General features: G+C 36.2%; 1 long non-coding RNA gene across 2 annotated transcripts in view; it reads left to right on the top strand.

Moving 5' to 3' along the window:
- LOC128249030 (uncharacterized) overlaps positions 1–9,144 on the top strand; it is a 9,981-nt gene extending 837 nt beyond the window's left edge. Inside the window, exons 2-3 of one of the 2 annotated variants that reach the window (XR_008265129.1) lie at positions 8,240–8,409; positions 9,017–9,144. This is a non-coding gene — a long non-coding RNA (uncharacterized LOC128249030). Of the gene's footprint in view, positions 1–8,239; positions 8,472–9,016 lie in introns of both variants that reach the window. The other variant, XR_008265128.1, reaches the window with a different exon arrangement.
- Positions 9,145–9,392: the final 248 nt, after the last annotated feature.

Genomic DNA, 9,392 nt, shown 5'->3' with positions numbered 1-9,392 from the left:
CTGAAAGAAAGGCAAGCATTTTTTCAATGGTTCCTCTGAGGAGGTGGGCAATGGTAGTGGAACAGTATCCGTATCATTTCCAGTCCTTTCCCTTCGTCTGAATGGGGAAATATTTTGAATTATTTCAGGTTAGTTTTAATGGCGAGGAAGTGTGTGTGTTAGGGGGTGAGGCAAAGTGAACCAACAAATTCCAAAGTGAATCGGTTCTAGAAAGGAAAGTCTGAATGATATATATTTTTTTTAATAAACGGTTTAAGGAGCGAGGATTTAAACATCGTGGGAGTGACATGCGGAAGAAAGGCCAGTGCAAATGGGTTGAAGCTGGAGGTAGTATATCAGCCAAGAAGATGTGAGGTATAAACTTGTTTGAGTCCACCTTCCGATGTATGTGTGTATAGCGCTTCTCAGTTGGAAAGTTAGCTGGAATGGGTGTGTTTAATAGGCAAATGCTTGCTCTTCTAGGGCATCTGACAAGAATTTTATTAGAAGATCCAAAGTTTCTTTCAGTTAAGCTCCCTTCTGTGAATGCTTGAATTCAATTTTTGCAAACATTTTCCAAGATTCCAGGAAATTGTCGAGTCCAGGTACGGCATACCCCACTCTCCAATTACTCCATTTCATAAGGTGTCTGCTCTCCAGTATGTGTGTTTGTTATAAAAATTGGGATGTTAATGGTTATATGATAGGAACGGATATTTGGTTAGCTGGATGTTGGTAGTCTGTTGTTGTTTAGACCCGAGTGAGTCATTATTACGTAGACCAATAATGAAAGGCGCTCCAGTCATGGCTACCCCTTGTTTCTGCCCGGTATTGGCTATCTAGAACTACGACATTTACTCGATCTCTGCTTAAATGCGATCACCTTCTTTGTTCCTAAAGATCAGTAATATATGTTTTATCCATTAATCTTGTTTACATTCGAATATAATGAGCGCTTCTTTCTCTACAGTTTTTGCCCTGCTATCTCGTATAAAATTTCTTGCATAATACGGTACATTATAAATTCTGTTCCATCCCTTTTCCAGAAATGTAATTTGAGGGAGATTTAGCTGATATTTTTAGTAGGTAGAGTGACATCTCGTAGAGTTCCCTACCTCACTCTATAAGTCATGTTTAGCCCATGGCAACATTTACCAAGAAGACCTGTGATCGAAGGAATTACAGCCATAACACCTTCGCCCTTTTTCCCCGCTATACTTATCATATACAATGCATTCTTTATTTATTTTTAACGGTAGGCTGTGAAATGAAGGAGAATTTGGCTGCTATTTCTACTTAACAAGTCGAACAACTGCATAGAGGCTTATTCTGTTGCCTTATAGTGCGTTTGTGTTTGCGCGTGTTGTGTGTATGTGTGTGTGTTTTATGTGTAAGCCCTGTGTGTGTGCGTACTCTTTGTATCAAGTCTGGGTGGTGAATTGGTAGAACCATAAGAGCATTAGACAAAATTCTTTATAGTACTTCTTCCAGACTTAGTGTGCTAAGTTCAAATTTTGCTGATGTCAACTTTGCTTTTCATCCTTTCAGGATTGATAAAATAAAGCACCAGTCATGTATTGGGGTCGATGATATTGCCTAACCTCTCCCTTCATCTGGCCTTGTGCCTAAATTAGAAGCAATTGCTGATAAGCTAATTGTGTATTAAGGCCTTGCTACACTAAGTCATGAAGGAAACTGAAGCTTAGATATTTAATGTTTAGCTTGAACCCTTTACTAAAGACATAAGTCAGGGAATATGAACAGAAGGAAATCCCAAAGGAATGCAGATTTGTGGAAGAATCATCATGCATAATCTCCTAAAATTCAGATTTAAAAAAAGTAAACTCCAAAGCATATGATTCCCTATTTTAAAGTCATTTTATTGAGGTACTAGGTCAAGCAGGTTGATCAACTGAACAGGAGTTTCTTAACAAGCATAGACTGAATACCATTGTATACTATGTGAAGGCACATGACTCAGTGGTTAGAGTGCCAGGCTCACAAGATAGTGAGTTCGATTCCTGGACTGGGCTGTGTGTTGTGTTCTAGAGTAAGACCCTTTATTTCACGTTGCTCCAGTTCATTCAGCTGTAGGAATGAGTTGTGACATCACAGGTGCCAAGCTGTATTGGCCTTTGCCTTTCCCTTGGATAACATTGGTGGCATGGAGAGGGGAGGCTGGTATGCATAGGTGACGGCTGGTCTTCCATAAACAACCTTGCCTGGACTTGTGCCTCTGAGGATAACTTTCTCGGTACAATTCCATGGTCATTCTTGATCGAAGGGGGTCTTTACCCTTTTTACTATGAGCCAGAAATAGGAGTCTCAATGTGGTCATTTAACTTGTTAGAAATACCAATGTAATTTCCCTTCAATCATAACCTCTGTCTTCAACAAGGAAGGAATGCTTTAGATAATGTAATTCTAGATCTGTTGGTTGGCACTTTATGGCAGTACCAACCAACATCCATATCCTCTGGAAAAAGATGAGTTGTGAACATTATTCTCCTGCCTGTATTCTTCTAACTACTTTTACTCTTTATTCTTCTATTTTAGTAATCTATTCTATTTTATTCTTTATAATCTGTGAATTTTATTCCTTCATCATCATCATCATCATCATCATCGTCATTGTTTAACATCTGCTTTACATGCTGGCATGGGTTGGACGGTTTGACTGAGGGCTGGTGAGCCAGAAGGCTGCACCAGGCTCCAATCTGATCTGGCAAAGTTTCTACAGCTGGATGCCCTTCCTAACGCCAACCACTCCAAGGGTGTAGTAGGTGCTTTTACGTGTCACCAGCTCAAAGGCTCGTCAGGTGGTACTGGATTCAACCATGCTCAAATGGTGCTTTTTACATGCCATTTGCACAGGAGCCAGTCTGATGGTACTGGCAATGACCACACTTGAATGGTGTTTTTTACGTGTAAACTGTAAATTTTCCCCGTCTAAAATATTCATACCTTGTCTCTGATGACGGAATACCCAATGCATAGACATGCTAACCAACTTGGTTTATCCCAGAAACAGTTGTAAGACTTCAAGTATTCACCTTACCCTAATTAAATTATTCTAAATGACTTTAGAAGTTCGTTTTGCCATGGTTTTGATTTTTCCTCTAATATGTATGTATATATATATATATAAATATTTATATGCAGTTAAATATATGTCAGGTCAAAGAGTGACTAATGGTTTTGCATCCATGGATGTGAAACCATCGGTCACTCTATGATTAGACATATATTTAACTGCATGTAAATACCTTACTGCTTTATCCTTTAGGGTGTGCTTCTTTTTTGGATATAGATCCACTGACGATATATATTTATATAAAAGTATGTATGTATATATATATTTATATAGAGAAAGAGAGGGGTGCAGGTGTAGCTGTGTGGTATGCGTTTTGCTTCCCAACCACATGGCTCTGGACTGCACTTTTTGGGCAAGTGCTTTTTACTATAGCCTCAAGCCTACCAAAGCCTTATGAATGGATTTCATAGATAGAAGTTGAAAGAAGCCCATTGTATGTGTGTGTGTGTATATATATATAAGTGTGTGTGTCTGTTACTGTCTCCTTGCCTTGACATCATGTGATAGTTATAAACAGATGTCACTGTCATGCAAGTGATGTCCTTCATTTCCAATCTTCTGTGACATCTGGTTACGGGGAAATATTATCTAACATGGAAACAAATGAGGGTTAGTGACAGGAAGGGTATCCAGTTGTAGAAAATTTGCCTTAACAAATTTCATCCAACCCGTGTGAGTATGGGAAAGTGGACATAAGAAAGAAGTTGATAATGATGTGTGTATGTTTGTGTGCATCTATATATATATATATATATATATATAAACGAACAGACACAAGAAAAGAACAATGTGAGGACATGGTACATGTAGTGTATTAGCAGACGCTCAGGAGTGGACAGAAAAATGGTTTAACGTTTTGAGCAGATGCTCTTCTTCGGAAACAGAGGAAAGTTCAATAGAAGGGAAGACGGTGGAAAAAATCACCAACGATTCACATGTGGTTACATTTTGAAATGACTGGAAGGAAATGGGTAAAGAAAAAGTTCTTTCTAACACAGGAGAGTGTAAGAGGAAGTATGTGTGGATATGTGCATGCTGCAGATCTGTGTGTGTGTGTAATAGCACGTGTGTGTGCATATGTGTGTTTATGTGTGTGTGTGTGTGTGGTTTTGGCTGTGTATGTGTGAGTGAACTTGTGTTGCTTACTGTTGTAGGAAGAATTTAGTAGTAGGAGTGGCTGTCTTTTGTGTAGTGTTTCTCCACATTTGCGTAGGGGAATGGTCAGTACAAAGGTGTTTGACTGGCAGTTTGAAGTGTGTGTGTGCATGTGTGTATGTGCGTGTAGTTGTGCGTATGTACGTATATATATATATATATACACACACACACACACACACACATATATATATACATACATATATATATATATATATATATATATATATATATGTGTGTGTATGTGTGTGTACATATATATGCACTCATTTTTTTATTGTATATTTAGAATGATTATTTAATATGAAAACTTTAACAATGAAAACATTTGCTCAAACTTGACACCTCCTCAGTAACATTATATTTCATTAGTTGGCATGAGAAAATCTGTTTTATAACTAAAAATATCTCTTTCCGCCTTAGAAGTTCATGTTCTCTCTTTATACTGAAGAAACTGTTCAATCTGCTTAGATCAATAATAGTTCTTTGTTTTCATCTTTGAAAATTACTGTTCTTCATTACAATTTATAAGCATTTAAGCCAAATAGATATGTGAGGCAATTTCTACATTGGAAAACAAAATTCCAGGTGGTTGTCTGATATCAAATAATAAACCTGCAGCTCCACAGAATCATTTTTTGTGCCAACATGAGGAGGAAGATTAGTTCTCAGAAATAAAATCTTGGTATTTTCCCAGGCTTTCTTCCAAATCTTCTAATTCAAGAACAATAATATAAGCATAAGCTTGGCTATGTTATTAAAATGTTTGTTTCTTAACCATGTTGTCTAGGTTCAATCCCCCACTGCATGGCACATTCCACCACAACTTCAGCTTCAATGTCTTATGAGTAGAATTTGGTAAATGAAAACCGTGCTGAAGCCTGTCATTTTTATATATGCATGTGTCCATGACAATGTTTCTGTTTACATGGGTCTAAAATTCCAGTGTTGTTTTCATTGTTTCAAGTAACCTGCTTGTTAGCAAAGATTTCTATATTAATCACCAGGATATTTGCAAACTTAAGAATTTATATTAAACCAAATTAATATATTATTGCAATTTCTATAATAATATTAATACACTTTTGCCACTATGGGTAACATCAAAAAATATGGCATTGATAAAATAATTATAGTTCAACTTTTATCAAATTACCTATGACAGCAAAAGTATACTTCCAAAGTTACATATCGTATGACAGGTAACACTATAGTAACAATAATAATAATTCTTTCTACTATAGGCACAAGGCCTGAAATTTTGGGTGAGGGGACAAGTTGATTACATTGACCCCAGTGTTTCAATGGTACTTAATTTATTGACCCTGAAAGGATGAAAGGCAAAGTCAACCTCGGTGGAATTTGAACTTAGAATGTGAAGATAGACAAAATACCGCTAAGCATTTTGCCTGGCATGCTAACAATTGTGCCAGGTTGCTACCTTAGTAATAATAATAATGATAATCCTTTCTATTATAGGCACAAGGCCTGAAATTTGGAGGAAGGGGATAGTCATTTATATCAATCCCAGTGCTCAACTGGTACTTATTTTATCAACCCTGAAAGGACGAAAGGTAAAGTTGACTTTGGCAGACTTTGAAATCAGACAGTAAAGACAGACGAAGTGCTGTTAAGCATTTTGTCCAGCATACTAATGATTCTGCTAGTTTGCTGCCTTTACTCTAGTAATAATGGTTTCAAGTTTTGGCATAAAGCTAGCAATTCTGGAGAGGGGGTAAGTTGATTACATTGACCCCAGTGCTCAACTGCTACTGTTATTGACCCTGAAAGAATGAAACCCAAAGTCGACCTCGGTGGAATTTGAACATAAAGATGGATGAAATGCTGCTAAGCATTTTGCCTGGCATGCTATTAGTTCTGCCAACTCACTGTCTTCTTTACTGTAGTAGTAGTAGTAATGATGATGATGATGATAATAATAATAATAATAATAATAATAGACAAAGCAAAATCCCTGCAATAGCTGAGAAGCTCAGGACTCAAAGCAGAGACTGAAGAATTTTTAATTGCAGCACAAGACCAAAGCCTCCCCATCAGAAATTACCAAAAACATATAATGAAAAGAAACATAACAAGTAACTGCAGAATGTGTGGAGATGGACAAGAAACAATAAATCATACTGTCTCTGGCTGCCCAGTCCTGCCTAAGAAGGAATATATTTGCAGACACAGAGTTGGGACCTACATACACTGGAAGCTATGCCAACACTATGGAATAACAACAGAAAAAAAGATGGTACAAACACATGCCAGAAAAGGTCACAGAAAATAAGAAAGCAACAATTTTATGGGGTATGCCAATACACACAGATAGAGAAATTAAGGCCATGTCAATGATCATGAAGGAAAAAAAATGCTTTCCAATTGATGTATCAATACCAACAGATGACGTTTCTCTAAAAGAAATGGATAAACTTTCAAAATACAAAAACCTGGAAACAGAGGTAACTTGAATGTGGAGTCTAAAAACAGAAACAATTCCTATCATAGTGGGCGCATTAGGTATGATAAAAAAATATTCAGACAAATACATAACAAAAACACCAGGACTAACAAATATATATAACATACAGAAAATTGCACTACTGGGCACTGCACACATCCTACGCAAAACACTTTCAATACAGTAACCATAAGAGCATCACAGCAAACCACGGCACATACCCAAGGCACACAGAGCTGCGCTCGGTATTGAAGTGAAAGCACGTTATAAAAATAAAACTACTGAATAATAATAATAATAATAATAATAATAATAATAACAATAATAACTTTCAATACAACAAAATCATTTTACATCAATGCCACTTTCTTTTAGGAAATCTTGAAAACTTTGAGCAAGCTGTTTAACATAACAACTTTCCATGTTCTTTCAGTAAATTCATAAATATTTCAACATGACAGAAAATAATGCAGAATGCATCGCTCAGTATTGGATACATTTGAGTTTGATTCTAATGATGCTGAGGAATATTTGTACTTTTGGAATTCATAGATAAGGCAATCAGATTAATAAACATTTCACTTCTTTCTAACACATTCACATGAAACTGAAAAAAGTGTCTTCCCTCTTGTGTATGTGTGCATAATAGCTAATATTTTATTGCATTGCTTCATTCACTAAAACCAGTGGCTTTCAAAGAGCGTGCCATTGTACACTGGTGTGTGTTACAAAGGGGTACTTAGAGCCATTGTCGGTGTTTCAAAATACAATTTAAGGCTTTAGGGAAGTCCAAACTAGAGCTCCAGCATTTTGAAAAATATATTATCATAAGTTTGTTGTATTCAAATCATTATTATTACTACTGCTGCCACCACTTCTATTTCACTATGCTTGCATAGGTCAGATGGGATTTATCAAGGCAAAATTTCTACAGCTGGATGCTCTTTCCTGTCACTAACCCTCACCTATTTTCAGGCACAGTAATATTCCCTCGTGACCAAACATATTGTCACAGTTGACTGGAATCAAGGGACATTGCTTATATGGCAAGTTATCCTCGTTTATATCTGTTGTATATACAATGGACTTCTGGGGCTACAGTAGAAAACGCAGTGGGATTGAACTAGAAATCATACGACTGGGAAGTCATCATCATCATTTAATGTCTGCTTTCCATGCTAGCATGGGTTGGACGATTTGTCTGAGGACTGGTGAACCAGAAGGCCACACCAGGCTCCAATCTGATTTGGCAGAGTTTCTACAGCTGAACTTCTTAAATCACACAACTATACTTGCACCTCTGATTAACAAAACAAGATAAACAAAAGCTTTTCTTATGCTTAACAATAAAATAGTTTCTTTTAAAGCTCTCCATGCAGAGAGAAACTATTTTTATATTCAGTTTTCAGTGTATCACAAAGTCAAACAGATTGAGAACCACTGATTTAAACAATCTTGAAGACAATATATATTACTATACATCAATAATAATATTGATACGTGAGTGTAATTTGAGATCATTTTCTTTTCTTTTTTTCTGTATTCAGGTGCAGGCATGGATCTGTGGTTAAGAAGGTTACTTTCCAATAAATGGGTTTCTGGTTCAATCCCGCTACATGACGCCTTGAGTGAGTTTCTTCTACTACAAACCTGGGTTGACCAAAGCCTCATTAATTGACTTGGTAGATGGATTACAATCGACTCCAGTGCTCAACTGGTACTTATTTAATAAAAATGTCACTGATTGAAAAAGCTCATCATACACACACACACACACATGTACGTATATACATGTGTGTACGAGGAGGTGCTGAAAAGTTCCTGGCTTTGGGTAAAAGAAAATAAGGAGGATCAGTTAATTATGATTTTATTCAACATATTCCCCTCTCAGATTCATACACTTATTGCAGTGGTCCTTCAGTTTTTCTAATCCCTGTAAAAGAATTCGGAAAGTTGGACCTTCAACCACACCTTTCACAATACCCTTAAAGCCAGGAATTTTTCAGCACCCCCTCATATATAAGTAATGGATGAAGTATACATAGAAGCAGAAGTTGATGGGATCAAGAGTGGTTTTGTGTTTTATTTGTATTCTTTTATCTTTCCTACACATCTATGTCACCCTTCTTATAACATGTTATTGTATATATGAATAAGCCCAGGGGGAAAAATAAAAGAAAGGATTATTGTTATTTTTATATTTTGAGGTTGGTGTGTAAGTGGATTTATAGTGTTGTACAAAATGTCTTGTGGTATTTAGTCATGTCACTTTAGGATATGTGTTCAAACTTCATCAAAGTCAACTTTGTCTTTCATCTTTCCAGGGATGGAAAGAGGTGACAAATAAAATAGCAGTCAAGTACTGGAGTTTATATAGCTGAACAAACAGTAGTACAAGAAGCAATAAAATAACCTCACTGGAAAAAATAAATTAATTAAAAATTAATTAAGTAAAGGAATAAAAAGAAGTTTGAACAATAAAATGTCACAGCATTTAAAAGTTTACTGGAAAGTTTTAATTCATTTTCAGTCAATTTCTATTCCATATTCTTTAATATATAAGCACCCGAGACTCATTGTTACCAGACGTTTTTAATAGGATAACATTTTCAATGTTATGATGTTAAGTTGAATAATATAAAGGTCAACAAGTTCATTCTAATGATGCTGAGTTTGTGGGTGGGTGTAGGTCATTAAATG

The sequence above is a fragment of the Octopus bimaculoides genome, chromosome 11, assembly GCF_001194135.2.
Source record: "Octopus bimaculoides isolate UCB-OBI-ISO-001 chromosome 11, ASM119413v2, whole genome shotgun sequence".
Taxonomy (NCBI): domain Eukaryota; kingdom Metazoa; phylum Mollusca; class Cephalopoda; order Octopoda; family Octopodidae; genus Octopus; species Octopus bimaculoides.
The sequence above is the reverse complement of the archived record's forward strand: the minus strand, read 5'-3'. Positions and strand labels throughout refer to the sequence as shown.